Genomic DNA, 12,793 nt, shown 5'->3' on the forward strand with positions numbered 1-12,793 from the left:
CAGCATTGAAGAGGATGGGTTGGCAGAGTCCATTTATGTCACCATGATATCCCAAAGGTGTGCTCACAATTTTATTTAACAGTCCTTCATGTGAAAGGCAAGATGGTATGTAGCAGGCAGGCTGCTGGCAGAGCCCTCATGTAGCAGCACGCAGAACTGCATAGCTTGAGCAGATGTATCTTGAGGCCAGTCTTGTTTGTACTTCACCTGGTATCTGGTGCTGCTAGAGGCTGTATCCTGCTGACCTTGAATGGTCTAAGGCAAAAAAAGTGCAGGAAATCTCTAGTCCGGAGTGCTGAGAGAGCACTTACGGGAAGTGGTTAATGGCAGCGCAAGGTCTGGTGATTAAAACACTCACTGCAGTCTCATGCTTTTTGATCTTCCTGTGGCTCTAGTCCCATCGATCATTCCAATTTATTGCCCTATCTATGCACATTAGCTCTTTGTGGAACTATTTACACAATCCATCCTCATTAGATTATCTGGTGATTTACTCCTTGTCCGCACAAAACAAATTCACGATGGGTAATCCCACTGATGTGCAAGTGGGGTCTGCAAAGCTCAGTTGAAGCTGAATTGTGCTGCCATAAACTCTCAGGCTTACAGTATGTGAGTGTGTACATGAACGTGGATTAGCAAGTTGGCCAAATATCACACTGTTGCTTATCACTGTAAGCCTTTGAAATAGAAAGAAACTTGTACAGAATGAATTTAAGAAGTACAGTTTTACACCATGGTGACACAAAATAAAACTTGCTCTGAAATTGATCTTTCTCTCCAGTCTTTACAAAATGCAAAAAACCTCAATGTTTGGAGTACTGGCTTATAAGTGGGAGTGCAAAAAAATCCTAATATTATGTTTAACTGTAAAGGATTTATTTGGATAAAATATCACTGTAAAGAAAAAAATCTTTCCAGCTCTCTGTGCCTGTAAAATAACTTGAGTACTACACAGTGTAGTTTTAAATTTTCCCAAGTGTTTAAACCAGCACTTACTTTTAAGCATACCTGATTACTGAAAATAGTCAAGTGCCTAGCACAGGGCTTGAAAGCAGGATCATTAATAGGAGCTAAGATAAGGAAATAAAAACAAAAGTAAGAAGTGCATATATGGGCAAATCAGGATGTCTACAGTGAATGCTTCTGGGATCCAAACAATAACAAAAGTGTAGCAGTTCTGAAAGCCATGAATGATAATGGAATTGTTGTGGAAGTCCCAGCATTGCTTTTGCACCCAAAGTTTGCTTGTGCTGCTCAGTAGAAAATTCTCTTCTTTCTTCATTTGACAATAGTGCTTCAATGCTTTGGTCTTCTCTGTACCTTGTGGAAATTAAAAAATCTACTTAAGTGATTTTATTTGGATTTTACTTCTTAAATTTTACTGACAGCTAAAACACTTCAGAACTACTTCTCTTCTTGTGTCTAATTTTCATTGAATTAATGACTAGTAAAGCTGTCATTTATTGACTGATTAAAAAATGTATTGTGAACAGTACTACAATGTAGTTTCTTTTGACACATTAGGTTACTTCACCAAGAGACTCCAGCAATCTGGTCAAATGTTGGTTTGGACTAAAGCTGCTTCTTGTATTTAGGAGTTAGTAATGGAGACATAAAACTCAGCTTCAATTGTACTATTATGAAATACTTGATGTCAGTTCCTCTCTTAGGCAGTGTCCTAGCTTTTTGTGGAAGGAGTGAGTGAGCAATGAGCATCTGGCTGTTACAATTGGAACTGTGTATTTGGCTAGGTTTTTTAATGGATGTGTACCATTTCGTTATTTACTTAGTACTATGGCTGCTCAGGCTTTAATTTTCCAAGGAAAAAAGTGAGGGTAAAAAAATTACATCTTATAAAACAGCAGGAGAAGTCTGGGTTTCACAGAATGGTCTTCAGTAGTGGAAGATAAGTTTTCTGATTATGGCAGTATACTTTGTGTGTATAACCAGCAAATTCAAATAACGCTTCAGAGCAAATATCGAGCCATACAGTATGTCTCTTGGGATAGATGTTAATTTGAATCCTGGATGATGTATGACTCTAATAAAGTCAGAGTCAGAAGGAGCTGAATACAGGATGCTCTTCACCTGCTGCTGGGCCTGTCATGCATTTTGGAGAAGAAGTAGTGGATTACATTCACACAGCTAATGAAAAGTCTTAACAAATAAGAGCATGTACTAACGAGACAGAGCAGTATGTCTTGGTTCAATAAGGTGCTGACTGTTCCCAAAGTACCCTATTTTATTTTTAATCTTCCCCCTCATGATTAATTTGTATTTGAGACTGTTGACCCAGGTGATTGTTCCCAAATGATTGTCTTTGCTTTCAGTCTGTCTAGTCTCTACCAGTATAAAACTGGAGCTCTAAATTTTACTAAGATAGTTTCACTTGTCTTGCTTGTCTCAGTAGGTGTTTTAATTAAAGATATGTCTTCTAAAAACTTGGGAAGATTGAAGCTGAAAATCCCAGGGTGGGTTTTAGCAAACACAAGGAATGAAGAAGTGCTGGCATCTGAATATTGAAACATTTTGACAGAAATAATAAAGTATGCTCATTACATTTACTAGGAAGGAAAAGGCCGGAATTCAACAAATTCAATAGAACAATGGTGGAGATCTAATACTTGGGTATAAGAACATTTTAGAAATGGATGTATTAGGTGGTGATTTTCCAAGTGGGACTGGAAGCAAAATTAAAATCATGTCAAGATGCATGAATAGATATTGCATACCATTTTGGACTTGTGTTCTGTGATGCACTGACATTATTTTGGCAGTAAGAAAGGTAGCACTTTTATAAGTGAGTTCACACTCTCCTATTAATTCCAGCCATAGAGCTGTGGCAACATAACTGGTGAAGAAAGATGAATATGATGGATTGGATAGAGTGCATGGATTAATAGGTGTCAGAGCAGAGAAAAAATGTGCAATGAGGAGAAATGGGCCATGGGAGAAGAAGGAAAACAGGTGTTTTGGCTTACTAGAAGGTTTACAGAATTTGGCACGGAGTGTTATCCCATGTTCATTGAATTTGATGGCAAAGCTCCCATTAACTTTAATCATGCAGAATCCAGACATTTCCCAGGGTATCCAGAAGAAAGTAAGAATGATTACAGGGGAGCAAAATAATAATGGAAAGATGGAAACTTGCAGAACAGCAACACTGAATAATACAAGCTTGTAAGGAGTCAACCAACAGAACATGGTGATTTATTGATAATAATTTTATGCTGTATTATTGACCAAGTAAACACAACTTCAAACAAAGGCAGAACTGATTTAAAGACTTCCTCTTGTCATCTGCATCTATATAAACAAATGTCCGAACGTCAACTCCCATAAATTAGCATGGCTCAGAGCAGTATTTCTCTTAATGTTGATTGACAGTGATGATGCAGAAAGACTCTGTTATTCTGTGTGGATGATTCTAGCAGTGACGAATATGAGGCAGTAGTCACTCATTCTTCCTCAAGGAAGATGTACCAGACAGAAAAGAAGGCTTTATGGATAGTGGAGAAAGTGGCATTGTCTTTATTGTTATTATTAGCCTTAAGGATATGTAGTTTTGGCTGCACCGGCTTTTGAATTTTATTAGATTATTTGGTGTTAACTGCAATTTATCCTTTAGCTATCTTAGAACTTGCAGTGCTATGCAATAGCTTGAGCCTGTTTGAGGAGCAAGGACACTGCACAATTAACCATAGCAAAAAAACCAACATATTTCACATAAATATGCTACCTAGATCAGTGATTATATTCGTTTGTCTAATTAGCATAATTATAATGCAGTTCTTTCTCACTACCTGAAAAACTGGTACGTTTCAGCTGATGCATTATTTAAAAACTGAAGTGCTCTGCCACCACCTTAGGAATGTATTAATTACGTATGATTCTGTCTCAGTCTGATACAGATTGTTAAACACTATGTTCTTGGGGGGGGGGGGGGGGGGGGGTGATGGTATTTTTCTGACCTAAAAGCAATAAAAAGCAAAGGAGGTTGTACAAACAGCCTGAACATGGAACCTGCCAAAGCTCTATTTGCTAAGGAGATGGAGAGCCCTGGGGGCAGGAGGACCGGCTGGTAGCCATGAACAGCACTGAGTTTGTGGGAGAGCAATGGACCAGAGTAATATATTACAGGGCAGGCCTTTTAAGCCAGGTAATTATTTCTACACTAACAAAAATTTTAACTTTATTTGATGTTTGTTCCTTGCTCAGAATTTTCCACTGTTTACATTCAAATGTGAACGAGGTAAGATGATAGTTTACATCCGTAATTAAATCTCTTTTATGTTACTTTTCTGAGAGTTAAATTTGTTAAGCACTTGACCTTGTTGATATCGACATAGAGACCTCAGATAGCTGAGTGCATACTGGTGCTGATAAGACACTGATTCTTAGGAATGAGCTTTGCAAGGATTAGACTGAATGAGTCCTAAATCACAAACTGTCAAAGTCACGTACATATTGTCACTGTCTGGAATTGTGTGCCTGTATATTTGATTATAAAGCTGACCGTCCCCAGAGCTTTCAGTTGTCTAGCACTGGAAATATCACCATGATGAATAAGACAAATGTAACATTTTGTAATCAAATGCGGATTATGTGGTTAATTCCATGTTTCATTATGACTGTCTTCAGTATAATTCTGTAAGGCTGTAAAACTTAATTTATGAAAGATGAAATATCAATAATCTGCATCACCTGGAAAAGCTATTTGAGTATAGAGTTTAATTTAGTGACTGGATGAGAAGTATTTTTTATTTCTGGAGAACAGTGAGTTTCATGTGATTTTTGACTGGCACTTGAAAAAGTTTTTGTAGCTTTCTGTATAACTTGATAAAAATGACAAAAAAGCAAAAAATAAAAACCCAAACAAACAAATGTTTTGATGTTATGATGTGGAATACTGATAGCAAAATTACAAAATTACAAAACCATGACACCATCAAACAAAAACCCAACAAAAAACTGCAGAAAGTTTACCTAGTTCAAAACTTCCAAAATTTATTAGACAGGTTCCTAAGCAAATGGAAACAAAGTATTCTCTTCTGTCTGTAACAAATAAGGCTGAACACTGATATGCCACTCATTTAAAAGTTATTTGATTTCATTACTCTTCAAACATAATATGTGCATAACTTGTAACTACACAGTATCTCCCTCTGTTAAAGGACACTTTTGGAAATATGCTGATGGCAGGTGTAACAGACCACTACTTAGAAAGTGCTGTTCAAACACTTTGCGTAGTCTCTGCTTCTCCGTTTTGAAGTAAAGGCGCTGTTTCTCCTCTGCCTGCCTCAGACCTTATTTCGCTGACCATGGTTGAAAAATGGAGTCCAATAACATAGAATGACATTAAAGGGCAGTACTTGTTGCTCTAGAGTGGCTGTAATTATACCTTGTGTTTGAGATTTATGGCTGGGCAAGCTTGCTCATCCGCTTTGTTTTTAGGGCACCATTTAAATCTTTGGCATGTATGTCTATAATTCAGGAACATTTTTGCTTTATTTCTTGCAGTGTCTAGTGCCAGCTGAGCAGTTCCACCCTGCTGTGAGGTTAAATATGTTACATCTGCACACAGTCCAGTATTTAAAGATACCACAGATAGTTCTGTATGGAAATGTGTTCATATCTGTATTAAAGCGAATCCCTGTGTGTTATTTCTTTGCTCATCTCTTTCTCTCTGAGTTACTTTCCATCTGCTGCCCTCTTCGTCTACCACCAAATGATGGGTTTATACACACACTGCCTGACTGAATTCTATTTCCTGAAGTCCCTGGCTCAGAAGTGGGAGTTATTATGTCAGGAGTTGGAGAGACATGTATTGCTGCCTTCAGAGGAGTGAAATACACAATTCTGCAAAAGCAGAAGGGAGGAAATGTTATTATTCTAATCTCAGTATTAAGAAGATAAAAAACAATCTGGAAAAACTGAATGACTTACCCCAGTGTCATCTAAATTTTTGGTGGTAAAACCAATGACACAATTTTGATTTCCCTAGTGCTTAACCCCACCCTTACTTTACAATATACTTTATTTTAAAACATTCCCTAAATCCTGCTCATATTGAGGGAGAGCAGTAAAAGTTTTGACACACACATACTGTTAATTTGGAATGAACGCCCAGAATGTCTATAGTATGAGTCCAGCAGCAAAACATAATTTACTGTTGTCTTCTTAGTCACCAAGGTCTCCCGATACAGAGATTTTGAAGTTTCTTTTTTTTCTTTCTTTTTTTTCTTCTTTTCTTTTTTTTTTTTCTTTTTCTTCAACTACATGTAGAATGATATCTATATAGCAAAATATTCAATCTGCTTGCTCATTATTGGCAAGAGAAGGAAATTCTGAACCTTCTTCTGGCACCTCTCCATTCTTAAATCTGCTGCACATAGCTGTTCTAATGTTTCCTTTTTTCTCCAGAGTAGGCACAATTGCTCTTTGTCCTCTACGGGGCAGATCGGTGCACGGGAAATCTCATCTCAGCCCGAGAACAACTCCCAGGGAGTTTCAGTGCTGAGCCCTGGCCATCTGTGTCTCACTGCTTCAGCAAGTTTTCTCGTAGCATTGCCATTAAGCATTTTCTGCACACAGTCTTTGCACTTGGAAATGAGCAATGTTGTGCTAATCTAATTCTAGTGCATCAGCTACACCGTGTAAATTTGCTGGGGCACGTTACTTGGACCAGAATACTTGCTTCCTTTCCTTTAAATACAGATCCCCCCCATAGACCTTCAACTACATTATAATCAGATGTCTATTGTATTGCAGAGTGCCTCATAGAAGAAAACTTTTCTTTCTCAAAATATAGTACTTCTCTGTTCTTTTGGGAAATTATTTGTTGAACCACGTTCCTTATAAGGCACATTACAAAGACATTTATGCAAGAGGGAGGAGTCACAGGTCATTTTAATTTTTCTGTGTTCATATTATATCCTTGTCACCTGCTGGGTGTATGTAATGTCCGGTGATGTGGGGACACGAATGTGCTTCTAAAGGAGGTATATGTTCTTATTTCACAGCAAGTTTCTCGTTACCCTTCTGCAAAAGTTTATTACTTCTTTCAAGAAAGTTTTTTTCTTTTTTTTTCTTTTTTTTTTTTTTCCTCTCCCTTACTATTCCCTATTTAAAATAAAAAGGAAGATTTTTTTAATTGATTTTTTTTTTTTTTTTAATTAATAGTCAGAGCTGGGATACCTATTTCACTCTTCATGACGAACAGATGGTTCCTGCAACAAAACACTAGATATCTAAATACATGATGAATAAATGAGCGGATACAGCAATCAGGAAATGCAAAGATACTCTATACTAGAGGCAGTGAGCACACAACCTGGGTGGCTTGTACGTACAGACCAATTCATGCCCTGATTACCCCTTCAGCTGCTGCAGAAGTGGGAGAAATTGGCAGACCAGGAGGGCCAGCTGATAGCTTCTGTAAAGACAGCAGCATTGCCTGTATCAGTTTTTCATGTACAATTGATAGCAGAGGGCTTTCCCATTGCTATAGAGTCCTGGAAACTGCAGCACGTGCAAAATGCTTCATGCTTCTGGTTAACCAGTATTCTATCTTCTCTGTATTATGGAAAAGGTTTGCCCCTGTCTTTTTGTCAAGAGAAGCTTATTTTGTGAGATAAGAACCAAGTTTTTATCAGATTGATTGCTTTTGCTTGTCTTTGCACTACTCAAGTTGCATGGCTGTATTAGTAGGATGCACACTTCTCAGTTACTTGAGGACATCAGTTATATGCTCAAGAGGATTTTATTATTGAACATGATGCATAAATACTGTTTGTTTTGAGTTTCTGTTTTCATTATTGGTAGTGATAGAAAACCCTGTTCGTAGGGAGCAAGCAAATTTTGGCCTTATTTAATAGCTTTCTCATGTCCCTGAGTCTGTAGTAAGTTTTATAACCTTACTGAGCAGAACTAACTTGCTTAACTAAAACAAAGGGATAAAAATAGCATGAAGAGCAGGCGATTCATAATGATTTGAATGAGATTTGCACAAAAGTGATTTAGTCTGATCTAGACTGTACCTATTAAATATATATATATATACAGCAGAAATAAATAAATAAATAAACCCTTTGGGATGGGAGAAAATTCCCACTTCAGGGTGGTGGACGAGAGCACTTGTAGCCAGATCTCAAATATACAATTAGAACGCCTCAACTTGAGTCTCCTACAAATCTCCCTAAAAAGGAATTGAATCTCTCTCTTTTTTATTTTTTATTTTATTATGCTTCATGCCGTGTGGGTTTGTGTATTTTTCTTTGGGGATGAATGTAAATGTTAGGAATGGGACATAATGGGTGCTCCACAGCAGCTGAAAGTCCTTGGGTGAAGGACTTCCAACTGCTGGCTTGTGCTGTGGCCTGGCACCTGGGAGCCAAGTATGGTGAGAGCCCATGATAATGAGAGGGGTTGATGAATGGAGCACAGTTTGAGAGATTTATTTATTTATTTACTTGTTTTTAGCAGCACAGCAATTCTTGAAGTATGCAAATACATTTTTAAATGCTCAGGTTGTCAGGTTTATTATTCTTTTTAGGCTATTGTAGATGGTATATTCTTCTTAATCTTTCTCTATAATGTTCTGCTCGTTTGTAGATTCCTTAACTTTAGGAACATCTGCATTGTGTTTCACCTAATGTGTCACGTGTCTCAGACTTGCTTTCAGAATATCATTACGTGCAGCAGTGCCACCCGATTAAGGAAATGATTATGAACTAGCCATACGTTTGCTTGTCAGCTTTATACCAGTCTGTAAGCTGACTGAGTGGATCAGATTCACAGCATGGCTTTTCTCGTGAAATGTGTAGCTGATTAAGACCTATAATTACTTAATGATCTATTCAGCAACTCTGCAAGTTCTTTTGCTCCAATTGCCTGCTTCCCTCAGAATTCTTTTGGTATCTTAACAGAAATTTCCACTTTTGGCTCCTCCAAACCTGGGCTATGAATCAACCTTTCTTGCAAAAAGGAACTTAACACTCTTCTCCATAGTAGTGGAGGTGGCTGTGTAAACCTTGCTGTTTAATTTAATGTGGAGCACTGAGGGGAAATGAAAAGAACCTAGCAGTCACTAGGAAAAGAAGAGCTGCTCAGGTCTCCCTCAGTCACAGCCAATGGGGTGTCAGCAAGCTAGTCAGCCTGTGCAAAAGGCCACAGTGAAGTTATAAACATCACTTCCGAGGGCAGAGCGACCTGGCAGCCAGAAACTTGAGATCTCCTTTAAGTGACAACTTGAAACAACAATAGGCTGTAGGGAAACAATGGTCCTTCAAGAGCACGTGGTGCTGGAAAATGGAGAGCACTGGCTGTCCTTGACTCTGACAGCCCAGGAGTCGCTGAGGAAGCACAGATGGAGCCAGTCTGCAGAGGTCTCTTCACACTCGCTCTTTTAATTTTTTTCAAACAGCAGGAAAATAATGAACAGTGCCAATGTCCCAGTGAGTCAGTTCATATACAAGAGGAAAAATCATGCAGTACTGAAGACCACCTTAGACATAATTTCAAACGAGAAATGTGTACACATCTTGCATGTATTGCTGGTATTCTTCTGTTAAATCCCCACTATGAATTTTCCAGGAAAGTCTGTGACAAACAACAAAGAGAGAGTTCTCTGATTTATATTGTATGCTAGAATGGTAGAAGAAAATGTTGGAAAATAATCAGGGCAATGTTTAAAAAAATAAAAATAATAATCTCTGAAAGCTGATTTACAGCCCTATCCATCTCCTATGTAAATCAGTGAAAAACCTTCAAATGGCTTCAGGGAGAGGGTCATGCAAGGGGAGAACCAAGCATGAAGGTATTTTTTTAGCTTAGTTACCCCTCTCCATCTTTTAAATGACTGTAAATTTGAATCACATTGGATGCAACTAATTCTCACAAGCAACATGAAAAGTAGTGTTGCACGTGAATATTTGTGTTAACAGCACCAGAAACTATGATAGCCTCCAAAATAAAAGTGCAGTTTCTAGGAAGAACGAATTTCAGTCACTGGGAGTCAACAAGCTCACGTTCTCAATCAGAGGACAGGCTTGGAAGAAAGTGTGGTAATAGCAGAACAATATAAGAAGTGACTAAGAAAACTGAGCTAAAACTAAAGACCATCTGCAAGAATGGCAAACATCTGAAGATGGGATTTCTTAGGGCCAATGATAACTGACATCAAAGGAGATGTTCTGGCTGATTTCTGTAGCTTTGAATTAGAGATTTTAATTGGATTGAAATAATTAAGTTAAAAAATATAGCAGCAAAGTACTGAAACCAGTTTTTTCAGGCCGGTGGCCTGTTATGTGTGAGGAAATCATGGCTGAAGCAACGAATCATATGACAATTGCATTTATTCTTCACATTGAATCATATTTTATATTTTGATCTCCAGACTGTTTTGTTATATCTCTGTACTCCCTCAGCACTGACTGAAAAGATATTTGTGGTTCATAACAGTTGGGGAAAAAATTGAATTCCATCTGTTTCTTCCATAATAAGCAACTGGGATTGAGGACTTAACAGAGAACTCTGTCCTATTAAACACCACACAAATGCTATTTGAGGTTTTACATCTGAAACACCTGCGCAATGTATTTGTGTAAAGAGAAACTGCTTTCCTATGCAGAAGTCCATATGATCAGACAGCAGTGCCAGCTGATCATCCAATCTGGCAAAATATCCACAGCCACTTCAGATGTGTAACAGCACAAGGGATTTGACTGGTACATTGAAATAATTTTAACAGGTAGAAGTTTTCATGGAAAAATCAAGTGAGAGAGATTTCCAGGTCTCTCTAAGAAGCACTTTAATTGTGACAAATTAATCCAGAAATATATATAGGTTTATTAACATATTTCTTCTTCTTTCATGGGCTAGACTCTTTAAGGTTTTCTGTCCATTTTTTCCACCTTGTTTTATTTTATTTTGAGTTGTGCTTACTGCTGGAATGAAATATTTTCTGCAAGAACCTAAATGTATTTAGATATTGAAATTCACCTATCATGAGAAATTTGATCTAGTAAAATAGTCAATTCTGCTATCTGGAGAGGAGATAGACATAAGTGTAATACAGAAAATAAATCCAGGGAAAATATAGTAATCAGCACTGAATAGCTTCAGTTGAAGTGACCCGTTAGGCCAGGGTGGAAGAAAATTTGCAGAGCTTCAGGCAAAAACAAGAGCAATTGGCAGTAAATATTATATTAAGATAGTTTTGTATGTTTGATGTGGATCAAATCTTTAACATTACTGTATTTCAGCAGCCTCACCATGGCCTACTCTCTTTAGCAGAATAAGTTATAAGAAAATTAGCAGACATTTCTGGTGGTTTATTCTGAATGAGCCTAGAAATAGATAAACAATCTATATGCACCTGAAAGTAAGCACTGGCAACCTATGTTGACACTAAACCCAGCAGTGCTATTGTTATGTCCCAGTCCTTCCCTAGTCCTTTCCAAAGAGACTTAGATATCTCTAGAGCAAATATTAAATCTGCTGCTAGAGGAGATGTTTGTCATTACAATAGATAAAACAGAAATTTGAGCTGAACATAGTTGTTACTGGCTAAAGAAACTAAAAGGTGGAGTCCAAGAGCTGCAATATGCTGTTTTATTTTTTTCCTGATGAAATAATGGATTGGAAACTATCACGTATTAATCGTTTTTATAAGATTTCCTTTCTGTGTCCCTCTTATGTCCCTCTGTCTAGTTTATGACTTCACATACTATTATAATCTAAAGGTGCAGGTCACCGTGTTCATAACGTTACACCCGTTTCTGGCAACATTCTCATAAATAGCTTGGAGCATATGCTTCCTGTATCATCCCCCTCTCTTTAGGAGAAAGGCTGTTATTGCTGATAACAAATCAACTCCTCTGTGATTCATGGGAATAAAGAGCCAATGTAATCTTAAGTGTTTCTGTCTCTCTGACAGCCATAACACTTAATACTGTGTCCTTACTCAGAACTTCCTAGAATTGCATGGTCATCACCTCCTGATACTTTTTGGCACTAGTGAAGTCTACAGTGCCCTTGGGTAAAATGGCTTTACTTTTTTGGAACAGAATTTTGTTTCCTACGTCAGTAGTTTTTGCTCATTCCATGGAAACTACTTTCAGGACTTCATCTGTTTTGTAGGTGAACCTAATGGACAACTTGCCTTTCGGCATTTGAATTATTTTTCCGATGAACTGTTGTTTCTCCATGAGTGTGTATTTTAAAAAAGCAACACATACAAAAAGTAAGCCATGAAATCAAACAGACCACCAACATTAACAGCAACAAAACAAACAAACAAACCAAAATCACACCATTTTAACAAACTACCTACCTTCTAATCCTCAGAAAAGTGAGACAAAACAGGCAGTTTTCAAGAGCTGGTTTCTCTGCTGCAGGTTACTCCTCAGTCAAAGTATTCTGGAGATTAAAAATACTGAAAGTCCTGTAATGAAATCGTTTAGACTTTTTGGAACATGATGGGCTTATTGGCTGGAGTATAGAATGTTTCTTCAGAGTCATTTCATCTATGCCAGATCTGTACAGTGTGTTTTGAGGATAAAGAGTTGTTATTATATATATATAGACAGAATCCCATGGAGTTTGAAAACCCTTGAAGGCTATGTTTGTTAGAAATGTAACATAATGTCTCAAAGCAAGTCATGTTTTTAGCCTAGAGCATGTTGCAGGTCTGGTTTCACCTGAAAGGCATTGTTATAATCTACACAAAGAAAGAAAAACAAAACTAAAACCAGTGTTATTCTGTACCTTTCTCTGGTAGTGATTGTACTTG

At 37.6% G+C, this 12,793-nt stretch overlaps 1 long non-coding RNA gene across 1 annotated transcript; it reads right to left on the reverse strand.

Annotated features, from left to right (window-relative positions):
• Positions 1–8,445: 8,445 nt before the first annotated feature.
• Positions 8,446–12,445, reverse strand: LOC146761013 (uncharacterized). The gene is made up of 2 exons (XR_014946129.1): positions 12,335–12,445; positions 8,446–9,600 (listed from the first exon to the last, which is right to left on the reverse strand). It is a non-coding gene; the product is annotated as an uncharacterized LOC146761013 (long non-coding RNA).
• Between the last annotated feature and the right edge of the window lie 348 nt (positions 12,446–12,793).

The sequence above is a fragment of the Coturnix japonica genome, chromosome 4 (assembly GCF_054131305.1).
Source record: "Coturnix japonica strain WE chromosome 4, WE-NBRP24, whole genome shotgun sequence".
Taxonomy (NCBI): Eukaryota; Metazoa; Chordata; class Aves; order Galliformes; family Phasianidae; genus Coturnix; species Coturnix japonica.